Below are 16,920 nucleotides of genomic sequence, written 5' to 3' on the forward strand. Positions count from 1 at the left end.
CGTTTGCGTAAATAAAGAATAAGTGTGTTTCCATAGGGCTGGGCATATACACTTTACATAAATCAATCGGTCAGTAGTCTCAATGTCCAGTCTAATAACCATTATATGTGAATTGACAAGAAGCAGAATATAGAGTAATCTCCCTTGATAAGTCAGCCTCTTAAGGCTTGATATAGAGTGATATCCCTTGATGCAATTGGTTAAATTGTGGTGTATTTTGTGATATCAACAATGTATTATCAGATTTATCGAAATCGATGGCTTGTGTTGCATACGTATGGTATAATATCAATTACGTGTATTGACAATAAACAGTAAACATAGAAATTTAAATGATAAGTTGATTAGCTATAACCCTTGCAGTCATAAAGATAGAGTGATCTCCCTTGATAAGTCGGGTTAGCTCGTATAAGAATAAATATAGAGTGATTTCCCCTGATACAAACAATTATATAGCCTTCTGCAGGCATGGGCGTAAAATGATTACACAACAAAAAGACACAAAACATGGCCGTCTGCCGGCACACAATTCAATTAACGGGGAGCTATTTGTACAGGCTTTGTGTATTCTGTACTGGCATCTTCATTTGAGATATTTGTAACGGACAGATAGGGCCAAGACCGATGGCAGCTTAATAGGTGTCGCTGCGGGTCGTCCCATCTACGTTACAATGGGTTTAAACGTCTCCAGGACGATAATGGAATACATTGTAGTGTGCAAGTGGTGTCCCAGAAAGAAATACCTATAGATAGTAGAGAAGTCTGAGCATTTACAAATTGCAAAATAATTGAGGGCGATTTTGTGTCGATCGGTTTTGTTGCAACCAGGGTGCTATTGCTTATGGCAGCACTTTGTACAGTTGTGTAGGATGTTTGTGTACGGAAAATATTCCCCTTTCTTACGAAATTATATCCTTTTCTGTGAAGACACACTAAAATATAGGTGGTTGTTGTTTGTTTATTTTGCTATGATTTTTTTTGTATTTTGATTTTGATCTACACCCATAAAAACTGGTGAGTGCAAACATATATACTATATGCATAACTAATTCTTAGATCCGTATGATAGATAAATTTCTTTTTAATATTAATGGGTGCATGACTTTATATTTCCATCGCCAACTACATTGTCAGTAAGTCACAAGTTCATCGTGATATCTCGTGATAAATTAGACGCTGTTTAGTTTTTATATATGTAATCAATGGGTAGCTATTTGTTGTAGAATTCATTCTATAAATGGCGGGCTTCGTGATACCGTGGAGGCGACAATTGATCGTATCACACCGTTTCCAATGTACGTATTTATTCATATTTTACCTGAATAGAATACTAGAATAGTTTTATACATGTCAGAAGCATAACGAAATAAGAAACCGACAGTAAGGAGATATATCAAACTTAAAAAGTATGTTGGTACAAAACGTTTACATGATGGCGAGACGACATTAGACGTCCCAGTATAGCGACATAATGACATAACAGTATGGTGACATTAGACGTCAAAATATTGCGATATAAGACGCTGCAGTTTGGCGACATAGAAGGTCACAATATGGCGACATTAGACGTCATAGTATAACGACATAAGATGTCAACAGTATTTTGACATAAGACGTCACACTATGGCGACATACTTGGACATTACAGTATTGCGACATCAGACATCATAGTATGGCGATATTAGACTCAGAGTAAAGAAACATAATACGTCACAGTATGGAGACAATAGGCGTCATGGTATGACGATATTAGACTTCAAATTATGGCGACATCAGACGTCTCAGTTTGGCGAAATTAGACAAGTCACAGTGAAGCGACATTAAACGTTATAGTATTGAGGCATTAGACGTCACAGTCACAGTATGGCGACATTACACATCACAGTATGGCGACATTACACATCACAGTATGGCGACATCAGATGTTATTATTTTTCTTGATTTTTTGTCACTTCTCATTGGTCAAAAACTTACAACATTAGGTCTAGGCTAATCCTACTGTATGCATACGATTTTTATTTTACGGAATGGAGTACTAAGCATAAGATAATGTATCTTAATGTCAATCTGAATCTGTTAATTTATGTTTGACGTCGAAGTGTATTATTTCAACGGAGAACAAACTATACATTTAATTGACTGTGTCCTTAAGACATAGAGCTACATGTATAATGGAGTACATGTACATGTATGCAATTTACAAACACGCATGCACCGGGTTCATGTTATAAAAGCTTGAAGTGCATCAATTGATACTGTTTTCATTTGTTGTTTTTTAATTATACTTGTTAAAAATAATAGTATTGTAACTGTCACCACGAAGCAGAATTTACAATGCTATGCTCATTTAGTTTCACACTCATTTCAAATTGTAAAAAATCCAGTAAAATAATAAAACAATTATAGCATTTTGATTTCGGTCAATACATGGTCATATCGACCACAGAAAAAAAATATCGTCTTCGGACTACGTCCTCGGTCAATATTTTTTCTTTGGCCGATATAACCATGTATCGACCTCATCAAAATGCTATTTTGTATATTACTGCATGGCGACATTAGATGTTACTGCATGGCGAGATTAGACGTCACAACTAGGCAACATAGGACGTCACTTTGTTGCGACATAGGCGTCACAGTCACAGTATCGCGACATTACACATCACAGTATGGCGACATCAGATGTCACAGTATGGCGACACTACACATCACAGTATGGTGACATCAGATGTCACAGTATGGCGACATTACACATCACAGTATGGCGACATCAGATGTCACAGTATGGCGACATTTCACATCACAGTATGGCGACATTACACATCACAGTATGGCGACATCAGATGTCACAGTATGGCGACAACAGATGTCACAGTATGGCGACATCAGATGTCACAGTATGGCGACATTACACATCACAGTATGGCGACATTACACATCACAGTATGGCGACATTACACATCACAGTATGGCGACATCAGATGTCACAGTATGGCGACATTACACATCACAGTATGGCGACATCACACATCACAGTATGGCGACATCAGATGTCACAGTCACAGTAGTATGGCGACATTACACATCACAGTATGGCGACATTTCACATCACAGTATGGCGACATTACACATCACAGTATGGCGACATCCGATGTCACAGTATGGCGACAACAGATGTCACAGTATGGCGACATCAGATGTCACAGTATGGCGACATTACACATCACAGTATGGCGACATTACACATCACAGTATGGCGACATTACACATCACAGTATGGCGACATCCGATGTCACAGTATGGCGACAACAGATGTCACAGTATGGCGACATCAGATGTCACAATATGGCGACATTACACATCACAGTATGGCGACATTACACATCACAGTATGGCGACATTACACATCACAGTATGGCGACATCAGATGTCACAATATGGCGACATTACACATCACAGTATGGCGACATTACACATCACAGTATGGCGACATTACACATCACAGTATGGCGACATTACACATCACAGTATGGCGACATTACACATCACAGTATGGCGACATTACACATCACAGTATGGCGACATCAGATGTCACAGTATGGCGACATTACACATCACAGTATGGCGACATTACACATCACAGTATGGCGACATCAGATGTCAAAGTATGGCGACATTACACATCACAGCATGGCGACATTAGATGTCACAATATGGCGACATTAGATGTCACAGTATGGCGACATTACACATCACAGTATGGCGACATTAGATGTCACAGTATGGCGACATTAGATGTCACAGTATGGCGACATTACACATCACAGTATGGCGACATCAGATGTCACAGTATGGCGACATTACACATCACAGTATGGCGACATTAGATGTCACAGTATGGCGACATCAGATGTCAAAGTATGGCGACATTACACATCACAGTATGGCGACATCAGATGTCACAATATGGCGACATCATATGTCACAGTATGGCGACATCATATGTCAAAATATGGCGACATCATATGTCAAAGTATGGCGACATTACACATCACAATATGGCGACATCAGATGTCACAGTATGGCGACATTACACATCACAGTATGGCGACATTAAATATCACAGTATGACGACATAAGACTTTACAGTATGAAGACAATAGACGTCAGAGATGTCAGAGTATGGCGACATTAGCTATAGCCGTTATAGTGTGGTAACAATAGACGTCACATTATGACAACATAGGACGTCACAGTATGTCGACATTAGACGTCACAGTATGGCGACATCAGGTGTCACAGTATGGCGACATTACATATCACAGTATGACGACATTACACATCACAGTATGGCGACATCAAATGTCACAATATGGCGACATTACACATCACAGTATGGCGAGATCAGATGTCAAAGTATGGCGACATTACACATCACAGTATGGCAACATTAGACGTCACAGTATGGCGACATTAGACGTCAAAGTATGGCAATATTAGACGTCAGAGTATGACGATATTTGACGTCACAATATTGCGACATTAGACGTCAAAGTATTGCGACATGAGACATTGCAGAATGGCGACATTATGCGTCACAGAATGGCGACAATAGTCGTCAATGTATAAAGACATAAGATGTTAACTGTATTACGACATAAGTCGTTTCACTATGGGGACATACGACCTCACAGTATTACGACATTAAACGTCACTGTATTGAGACATACGACGTCACAGTAAGATGACATAAGATGTCAGAGTATGGCGACATTAAAGGTCAAAATATATCGACATTAGACTTAACAGTATGGCGACATAAGACTTCACATTATGGCGACATAAGACTTCACATTATGGCGACATCAAACGTCAAAGTATGGCGACATTCGACTTAACAGTATAGCGACATTATACTCCACCTTATTGCGACAATAGAGGTTAAAGTATGGCTAAATAAGACATCACAGTTTGTCGGTAAAAGACGTTACGGTATGGAAACATTATACGTTACAGTTAGTCGCCATAGTATGGCGACATTAGCTTCCTCTGTATGAAGACGTTAGACGTCACAGTATGGCGACATAAGAATTTACCGTAAGACGACCTTAGACTTTACAGCATAGCGACTTAAGACTCTTTAATATGACGATATACATGTAATTATATATATAAGACGTTCATAGTTTGGAGACATTCTATACGTTGAGAGTATGGTGATAAGACGCTAACAGTATGATGATTAGATTTGTAAGAGAATCCAGTCTGAGACATTCCTGCACCCTCCCAAGTGTAGAAAGGCCACTTTACTACCGCGCGTGATGTGTGGCAGGCACGTGAAACGAGAATGTCTGGCCACGCCAGACAAAAATGACAAACTCTCCCAAATATGCCCCTCCACATAATTATCTCGAATGCGTTACTGCTACTTGTTCGCAAACATGTGTATCTACATTTTGATCATATTTGCAGTCGCATAAAGATTTTTATAAAGCAGTCGTAATGTTCTCGTTTCTAATGTCAGCGATATGGTTGTTGTTCCATTGGACAAAGTATATTCTACATTGTCCGGAGTGTATAATGCGTCCCGCAATGTAAATAACTACGCGCTTAATCGGACATTTATACAGTCCCACTAATAGAGGGATCGACATGATGTATAATAGAGACGTAAATGAGATTGGTCTACTGCACGTGCCGGAAGTGACGCATATTTAGATCATTTCCAACATATTTCTGGTATTATACAATAATTAAGATATATTTAAGCCCATTCTATGAATATATAAACCAAAACTATCGTTTTGTAATGCTGACATTTTTTTTTACAATATCCTGTGTACTCGAACATATGCCAATTTATATTCATTAGCCGCAGTTAGACGTTACGATACAGAAACACAACAAGCTGAATGTTCAGGAAGAGGAAAGAAACATTAATAGGAAAGTATGAAACCATATACCATATGCGTTGTTGTAGTCGGCTATTTTTTCGCAATTTTTATTTCACTAAAAACGAGATTATTTAACTTTAGAGGTTTGTTAATTTCGCGATCTAGCTTTCAGAGTATAGATATGACGTAATTATTTCTCAATATTTCGCGGTTCAAATGTTTGACATCATAGAATTGTTTCGCGAAATCACGAAAATAGCATTTCCTTGAAAATAACCGTTATCCAGTCTTTGCATGTAAGGGAGTTATCTCCCTTGCGGGTCGTATACATAGTGACGTCATTATTATTTGAGCGTTTTTTTCTGAAAAGTATGACATTAAGACGAAAAGACATACACTAGTACACGCCTCAGAGTTACCTCCCTTGCGGAATCTACACGGAGGACCTTAATCTCTCCCAGGGTGCATTGCGATTCCTTCATTTACCATGGATATTGGGACCGCAATGAACCCTGGGATAGACTGGGAGGACCACAGTGAGCGGAGCGCAGCCTGGCGGAGAGTAGGGAATTAAAGCAAGAGAATCATCAACACCTAGCCGCGGCAAGGGCAGATAACTATGCACATACAAAATAATAAATGCCGCATTCAACCACCTTCTAGAACGGCACTCCCGCTTAATAACTAGCGAGCTACACGTGTTGATTCGGTATAAAATGCCAGCCTGGGTAGGGATACACAGCCTGATTTATAGGCGATATGTCGGGTACAAGAGACGTTAATATTCCATCCCTGTTGTCGTACACATCCGTATGTTGTGTAGATTATATCATAAATCATATACATCGGCGAGAACTGCATTGTTTACGGAACAACAGGATATATATATACACTGATGGGGGAGTCGTACATGTTCTGTACATTTCGTCGACCGCGGATTGGCCTAGCCTCCTTTCATACGTTTCTTATTACGAACGAAATTATGAATAAAATTCTCCTTCACTCTGCGTATTTATAATAATGAGATAATTTCCATTCTTTTATTTTCCTGGGTAGTACATGAACAACGTACTGAACATATATCAGATATGAGCTTTTGTACATTTGCAAGTTATGAACATTTACATAGGTATAAATTATGAACTTTTGTGCAAGTATACTTTATGAACTTTTGTACATGTACATACATAAGTTATAAGTTATGCTTATATCAAAATTTATCAAATAACTCGAAGTAGAAATTAAAATATCTATTTCAAAGTTATTTCAAACCGATAACGAAGTCAAAATTAATTAATACGATAAAATATTTTACAAATTTACCTGTAGTATCGGCGCATAGGTAATAACTTCTACCACCCAGGAAAAATACATTTTGAGAGCGAAAATCGAGTGCATGCAGATATGCAGACACTTGATCTTTAAAAAAGAGATTCTGTACATAGTAGTCGGTAGGCAAGCTGTGTGTATTACGTATAACGCTGCCCTCAAAAATGTCTCTTAAACTTACATTTTGCCAATTGAAATAATAATACTACAAAATAATGCCAGTAAAATATTTTTAAATGCTTAAAAGTTTATTATTCAATTTATTTGACAATTATTTCTGATCCAACATTTGGGCTATTTGGTAACTTGTCAAAATTCTGAAATTCTATCAATAATTAGTTCACGTGTGTTCTTATCAATGCCAGACACACCAGACATCCCCATACACCTCCCCACATAATCATTACTCCTCCGCCCCACCCCCACATAACCATCTCTCCTCCCCCCACCCCCCCCCCACAAAACTCATTTCCTTACCCCCGTCCCAACCCCCACAAAACCATCTCCTCCCCCGTCCCCACCCCCACATAACCACCTCCCTCCCTCGCCCCCCCCCACAAAACCATCTCCCTCCCTCCTCCACGCCCTCACAAAACCATCTCCTTCCCCCCCGTCCCCACCCCCACATTACCATCTCAACCCCCGCCCCACCCCCACAAACACACCAAATCAATGCTAATATCTCCCAACAACAGGTGTTTTACTATCTCTTGCCATTTGGTATAGGTTCTATATAGAAATACAAAAAAAATGAATTGATCAAGACCAACGCTGGTGTCAAGAAGAAGAGCAGTTTATGTAACTAGTAGTGTCTATAGTGTGGCCCTCAATGTCAAGATTCTGCAGCAGTTTACAAACTTGCGTTTGTGCTCCTCAGAGATTCAGAGTGCTGTATCAGATTGGAGCACAGACGCAGGCATATCGCTATATATACATAGAAACGACGCACACAGACTCGCACTCACTTCATAAATCTATATAACTCAGATGTCTTACAATATACGTATACAGATTCCATCAGAGAAAGAAAGCTTGCAAAACATCTTAGTCATATTATGAGAATGTTTCTGATATTATCTCGGTTTTCATTATTATGAAAATGTGTTTTATTACCAATAGTTTTAAAATAATTTTATGAAAACTATTAGCGTGAAAAATAACTATTGAAGGTCTGTGTATACATGCATGCACGCAGATATGCAGCGTTGAGTGGGGGCGGGACCGGAGGAGGGGGCGGGGGCAGGGCCGGGGTAGGGGGTACCAGAATCAAGATGTGTCATCTCATTTGAATACCACTTCAACATGCACTTTTAATATTCTACAACGTCTTTTCCGAATGACAAAAGTGTCCGACATGTGTGTACCATAACATGACGTGTGAGCTTGGTTTCAAGGAGCGAAAACAAAATATTACATGTAGGTCTTCAGAGCTGCAATATACGCTTTAGTGGAAACGGACTTATTCTGACAGCGATAGTTTATGCAATGGACGTCCCTGAACCTTCCTCATTCAAGCATTAATTGTCTCCTCGTTAATAATTACAGTTAATTGTATCATTTTAGTTAAAACATAAGCCGCATAACTCCATTTTATAGAGGATCTGGCAACATCCCTATGAGGTCACGTTCTTGTGACCTTTCAAATTAACCAATCAGATTACCACCTTCAAAGTCTTGACGGGGGCGAATCATGAGCAAGTTTGCAAGAACAGTCAAAGTTTTGCTGAGACGAAATGTCGTTCTAAGTTGATGCATTGTATGTACCGTTGGTATAAAGGTCAAGGTCACATGAAAGTGACCCTTAATATGATGTTGTCATACCCTATATAAAGCGAGATAAGAATAAGGATTTGTATTTTAATCGGATTTAACACAAGCTGGATAATATTTCCATTACTATGAGGAATGGTGATGAAAATGTGAAACAAGAGGTTGTGTTAGCGAAGTGCTTAATGTGTTATACATTTTATACAAATAGTAGTCCACCTCTTTTTGAAGTGGCTGAGTGGTTAAGGTGTCTGACAGTCTACCCTAACACCCCCATATTACCACAAGCCCTCCACCTCTGGGTCGCGGGTTCGAATCATAAGTCAGTTGCCAGGTACTGACCGTCGGGCTGTTATTTTTCTCCGGGCACTTCTGCTTTCCTTCACCAAGAAATCTGACACGTGCTTATATGACCCTTGCTGTTAATAGGACTTTAAACTAATAAAACCAAAAACCCGCCGTTAACTTGTTGCATTTGAGTTTCGGATTGCAACGTGACATTTTAAACTTCAAAAAGTCTGGATACGGAATGTAAGTTAACTCAGAATGTAATTTATCAATAAGTTCAAAATATTGCACAAACACTTCCGTGTCTAGACGAAACAAAATATTGTAATTGTATTCATAACATTAATCTATTGTCTCTTTCTCGTAAACATCCGAGGGCGAGTCTAATTACTACTTCCGGTACGAAATCCGGAAAGAATACAAATAACGGAAAGAGTTCAAGCGTTAACCAGAATAGTTGTGTGAAAAGCAAATAGTTTTACCGCAATCTCCACTTCAGCCTGAGAGGCCATATATATGTATTTATGATTCATGGAGCAAATACAATTAGGAAGCATGTCCACAAAAAATATAAAGATTAAAACGATGTAAAGCTGAGTGGTAACTATCCAGTAACGGAAATATCAAAGGATGCTTTGATAAGACGGGGCAGAATAAAACAACAAACCACCATTAAAACACACGAAGGTACAGTAGTACTAGGATAAACTCAATCTGTTTGACTAGAGTTACGTCCCATTGTTTCACTTCGTCAGTAGAGTCATGACGGAGTGAAACGAAGGGAAGTAACTCTGAAGTATCTGAATGCCTAATCTATGGTCTTCTCAAATGTGCTCAGTAAAATTGAAACAAATCTATTCGTTTCTTACGCATAGAGCTATATCGTGTGTTACACAAATAGTAGCTATCATTTTCAATTAATTTACTAGCAAAATAAATCAATAGCGATATCTCCACAACAAATTTCAAATACGAAAATCACACACTCAACCAAGACGGCATCTTAAATATTTTGATATGTTAGTAGACCTGAACGAAATATATAATAACTTTGACTTTATTTTACTAAAATGTTCGCAAATGTTTCTTGTAGGGCGTTTTTAAAGTACACAGTAATTTTAGGCGATAGAGTAACACGAATGACCGTGATTTGATAGCGAGTCGGATTCAAACTACGCATTTGAATTATGTTCCTACATCAAATTATCCAAAATTATCAATTCCTCGCTGTTAATATCACCACATCACCACATTTATGTGAAACACCCCGCCGTCAGGGAATTATGACGTCATCCGACAATGTTACATCAAGGTCCCGAGAGAGTTTGAAAGCTGTAAACTTACTGATAATTCTATAAGTGTTATCAGGACCCAGACGAAGAAAAAAAGTGTAACTAACAATTTCTATAATTTGGTCTTTAATGTCATATTACTGTTAAGCATTTTATACTGCAGCAGTTTATAAACTTATGGCTGTGTTAGTCAGAGAACCAGATAAGACCTCAGACAGAGACATATCGCGATACGTAAAAACGAGAAATACAGACACTCGAAAATTTATCAAGTTTCCATGAGAAGAAGAAAGCTTGCAGATACATTGTAGGTTCAACAGAATTTCAATAGAATAAAAGCTGTTGCTGTTTTATACGTATTTTACTTCAGAATATGAAAACTTGCTAATAGGTTCAACTACATCACGGTGTAATAGAAACTGTTCCTGTCAAATATCTATTTTACTTGAGAATACGAAATTTTGCTAATAGGTTCAACTACATCATGATGGAATAGAAACTGTTCCTGTCAAATATCTATTTTACTTGCGAATACGAAATTTTGCTAATAGGTTCAACTACATCATGGTGCAATAGAAACTGTTCCAGATAAATATCTATTTTACTTGAGAATACGAAAACTTTCTAATAGGTTCAACTACATCATGATGGAATAGAAACTGTTCCTGTCAAATATCTATTTTACTTGAGAATACGAAATTTTTCTAATAGGTTCAACTACATCATGATGGAATAGAAACTGTTCCTGTCAAATATCTATTTTATTGAAAATAGGAAAGCTTGCTAATAGGTTCAACAATACAATAGCAGAATATAAACTGTTTTGTTTAATACGTATTTTACTACAGTTCTAATAGATTAGGTAAAAATACTGAAGACAAGAAAATATGTGGAGAACAATCGGGAACCTTCGGAACTTTCAGTAAACGAGAAAATACTCGTTTGCGAAAGTGCCGAAAGTTCTCGATTAGTTTGGGGAATAACGTAACCATCTAAGATGACGAGGAGAAACGTTCTAAGGCAACTGGTTGTGTTTTTCTGTTTTTCGTCCCTTTGATTATTTAAAGCGTACCTGTCAGCAAGGCGATTACACATAATGACAAAACAGACATAAAACATTCAAAGATAGCTACAGCTTTTGAGACATCAATTTGGTACATGTTTGTTTGTTTTTACCAAAAGAAATTTTATTGCATTCCATCAAATCGAGAAGAGTTCTGGTTTTATAAATTTCTCAACTTTGAGGAAGAAAATCATTACTTTCTCAGTCGTGTCTTCTATTGCTCATTTCATGGTAATTGTTTTTGTTTGTTCTTCAATATTTGGACCTACCACCAAGCGGACGAATACAAAGAATTACACATAAATGGCCTATACGTACATCAATGCATTAATCTAAGGAGAGACAAATAAAATAGTTCATGAATCTGTCCAATGGTCAGAGATATCTTCACTCAAAGTTTCTAACACGAGGCTTGCCGAGTGTTGAAAGCCAACGTTCTTAATGGATAAACACACAGGCAAAATGTCTTCATGATCTTTTAACTCGACATTTTGTACATTAAGGTCAAATTTATCTGAAAAGTACGAAAAAATGTCATTACAGGTAAAAACCACTTGACCTGAAATTGACATGAAATTGATGTGGATTTTTCTGATTTTGTTTTAAAGTCAACTTGACCTGAGTATATTTTGCCTGTGTTTATATATGAGACTCTATCTTAGGAGACATGAGTAGACCTACATGTAACTATCCCTAAATCGCTTGTTGAACTTCACTCACAAGAGTTATAAACTTTCCATGGGGTTCGGAGCTCGAGGCCTGACCACTGATTCAAATGTTTATAAGGTGCCAACATTGCATTCACAATTACCTTCATTCGTGTCATAATGTCACGTCGGGTCGGGATAAATTCCCCGTGGGGTGAGGCACGTGACACAACCTTTTCTGACACTGTATTAAATCTCGCTCGGGTTATATAACCCCTACCGAGGCTGTTACTTCCTGACAGAGGGTTTCTTGTATTACAATTCATAAAAAAACTCAGAAGTCCACTTAACTAATCAGCTGCGTATTACGTGCGTCATGAAAAGTAGCATTTCTTGGGAGATCACTTATAACGTTAAAAAAAGTGTTGTTGTTTTTTCACGTACTATGACGTCTCAGGCAACCATTGTAATAATTAGTTGCTTCTTAATTCCACCATTAAACAAAACATTTCTAGGGCAGCCACTTAAGACGTTGACTCTGCTTAATGTTATCAAATATGACATATTTTAGCCGATTACAAGTATTTGTTATTTTATGTTTGAACCATTGAATACGCCAGTCCTTTCTCAAACACTTAAATTGTTTAGTCATTATATTTTTTATACGATAGACCATGGCATTCATTTACAATGTTGATTCGTGTTACATGACATACGTATTAGCCGACCACTTAAAACGCTTAAGCAATTTTCTCCTATTTCAAATAATTATATTTAACACATTACGCAGTTAGCACGGATGAACATATATTTTCAGCTACAACAAACTGCAACACAACATCTTGATTTGATTATTGTATAACTTCAATTTGTAGCTATAATTTCGTTTATGATTATGAAACCCCGTTTGCTATGACATGTAACTTACGTATCCGATAATTCGAATTTATATTCATCCTGTATTCAAGCACGTAGATATATATACACATTTGCATTATATAGTTAGTAATATCATTCAGTTACATCGATGTACATATGTATATAAATTGTTCAATATTTTGGATCGTAATTTTTGTGTCGCAGTGGCCGAGTGGCTAAGGTGCCCCGACCTACTACCACAAGTCCTCCAACAATGGGTCGCGAGTTGGAATCCCGTGTAGGGCATATGCGCCTAAGTTTTGTTCGCTGATCGGTGTTTTTTCTTCGAGTACTTCGGTTTCCCCACCTCATACACCTGGTACGTACGTGACCCTTGCTGTTGATACATGTAAGACGTTAAACTTATCTAGCAACTCAAACAAAAACTAACTTAAAGTTTACATTTCAAGATACAAGAAGCATTTTTTCCCTAATCCTGTGCGTGCTTATGATCCTTTTTGATAAGACATTAACTTCGGCATATTTTATGAAAACATCTTAGTATTTCCGTAAACATATTATCAAGAGTACTGAATAATAGTGTTTGATATTTCTAAGGAAAGAAATAACGAGCGAGGACATGTCAATTTCATTTTGATTTCAATATCCGGATGCTTGAGGCTTTTTCGGCTGTGTTTACATGATGTAAGTAGGTGTGGATGAGGGAGGTATTTGATAGCTGGTCTGTGTATACACACTTAGCGATGATAACAGATTGTTTACTAACAATAACCGTAAATAATATCACGTTTTGACAGTATATAACAAACAATACACATAATAGCTATAAATAGAGTCCCCGACAGGTGCCGAAAGGGCAGGGCGTACTGACTATGAAGGTAATTTAGATATATCTGCTGCAGTCGCGCCGAAATCCGGTCTAATCTTATAGCAGCTTGTGTAGGATTTGGGGATTACTCTCAAACGGTGCACAAAATCAGCGCATCGGCTAATCTATGTGTATTTGGACCTTCTATTCCATAATATCTTTTCCTGACATCTTTGATATCATGCAATGCAGTACCATCAAATCTGTAGCGCCATACTGATTAATCAGACAGGCACACATCTATGATATGGTGTAGCGCCGTACTGACAAATCAGACAATAGACATCTACAATATTGTGTAGCGCCGTACTGACAAATCAGACAGACAATAGACATCTACAATATTGTGTAGCGCCGAACTGACAAATCAGACAGACAATAGACATCTACAACATTGTGTAGCGCCGTACTGACAAATCAGACAGACAATAGACATCCACAATATGGTGTAGCGCCGTGATGACAAATCAGACAGACAGACATCTACAATATTGTGTAGCGCCGTACTGACAAATCAGACAATAGAGATCTGCAACATTGTGTAGCGCCGTACTGACAAATCAGACAATAGACACTACATCATGTTGTAGCGCCGTAGACAAATAGACATCTACAACATTGTAGACATCTACATATGTGTAGCGCCGTACTGACAAATCAGACAGACAATAGACATCTACAACATTGTGTAGCGCCGTACTGACAAATCAGACAATAGACATCTACAATATTGTGTAGCGCCGTACTGACAAATCACACAGACAATAGACATCTACAATATTGTGTAGCGCCGTACTGACAAATCAGACAGACAATAGACATCTACAACATTGTGTAGCGCCGTACTGACAAATCAGACAGACAATAGACATCTACAATATTGTGTAGCGCCGTACTGACAAATCAGACAATAGACATCTACAATATTGTGTAGCGCCGTACTGACAAATCAGACAATAGACATCTACAACATTGTGTAGCGCCGTACTGACAAATCAGACAATAGACATCTACACATTGTGTAGCGCCGTACTGACAAATCAACAGACAATAGACATCTACAATATTGTGTAGCGCCGTACTGACAAATCAGACAATAGACATCTACAATATTGTGTAGCGCCGTACTGACAAATCAGACACAATAGACATCTACAAATTAGAGCGCCGTATCTGACAAATCAGACAATAGAATTCAAAATTGTGTAGCGCCGTACTGACAAATCAGACAATAGACATCTACAACATTGTGTAGCGCCGTACTGACAAATCAGACAGACAATAGACATCTACAACATTGTGTAGCGCCGTACTGACAAATCAGACAGACAATAGACATCTACAATATTGTGTAGCGCCGTACTGACAAATCAGACAGACAATAGACATCACAATATTGTGTAGCGCCGTACTGACAAATCAGACATAGCACTAAACATTGTGTAGCGCCGTACTGACAAAAATCAGACAATAGACATCTACAATATTGTTGACTGTAGCGCCGTACTGACAAATCAGACAATAGACATCTACAATATTGTGTAGCGCCGTACTGACAAAATCAGACAATAGACATCTACAAATTGTGTAGCGCCGTACTGACAAATCAACAGACAATAGACATCTACAATATTGTGTAGCGCCGTACTGACAAATCAGACAGACAATAGACATCTACAATATTGTGTAGCGCCGTACTGACAAATCAGACAATAGACATCTACAATATTGTGTAGCGCCGTACTGACAAACTGACAAATAGACTCTACAATATTGTGACCGAAGACAAATCAACAGACAGACATCTACAATATTGTGTAGCGCCGTACTGACAAATCAGACAATAGACATCTACAACATTGTGTAGCGCCGTACTGACAAATCAGACAGACAATAGACATCTACAATATTGTGTAGCGCCGTACTGACAAATCAGACAATAGACATCTACAACATTGTGTAGCGCCGTACTGACAAATCAAACAGACAATAGACATCTACAATATTGTGTAGCGCCGTACTGACAAATCAGACAGACAATAGACATCTACAACATTGTGTAGCGCCGTACTGACAAATCAGACAGACAATAGACATCTACAATATTGTGTAGCGCCGTACTGACAAATCAGACAATAGACATCTACAATATTGTGTAGCGCCGTACTGACAAATCACACAGACAATAGACATCTACAATATTGTGTAGCGCCGTACTGACAAATCAGACAATAGACATCTACAATATTGTGTAGCGCCGTACTGACAAATCAGACAATAGACATCTACAATATTGTGTAGCGCCGTACTGACAAATCAACAGACAATAGACATCTACAATATTGTGTAGCGCCGTACTGACAAATCAGACAGACAATAGACATCTACAACATTGTGTAGCGCCGTACTGACAAATCACAGACAATAGACATCTACAACATTGTGTAGCGCCGTACTGACAAATCAGACAATAGACATCTACAACATTGTGTAGCGCCGTACTGACAAATCAGACAGACAATAGACATCTACAACATTGTGTAGCGCCGTACTGACAAATCAGACAATAGACATCTACAATATTGTGTAGCGCCGTACTGACAAATAACAGACAATAGACATCTACAATATTGTGTAGCGCCGTACTGACAAATCAGACAATAGACATCTACAATATTGTGTAGCGCCGTACTGACAAATCAGACAGACAATAGACATCTACAACATTGTGTAGCGCCGTACTGACAAATCAGACAGACAATAGACATCTACAATATTGTGTAGCGCCGTACTGACAAATCAGACAGACAATAGACATCTACAATATTGTGTAGCGCCGTACTGACAAATCAGACAGACAATAGACATCTACAACATTGTGTAGCGCCGTACT

The 16,920-nt window shown here is 38.2% G+C and overlaps 1 protein-coding gene across 39 annotated transcripts in view; it reads right to left on the reverse strand.

The window, feature by feature from the left end:
• The window catches only part of LOC138310974 (uncharacterized), a 229,877-nt gene that overhangs the window by 189,923 nt on the left and 23,034 nt on the right, over positions 1 to 16,920 (reverse strand). The window lies entirely within an intron of this gene.

This window comes from Argopecten irradians, chromosome 16, assembly GCF_041381155.1.
Source record: "Argopecten irradians isolate NY chromosome 16, Ai_NY, whole genome shotgun sequence".
NCBI classification, from domain to species: Eukaryota; Metazoa; Mollusca; class Bivalvia; order Pectinida; family Pectinidae; genus Argopecten; species Argopecten irradians.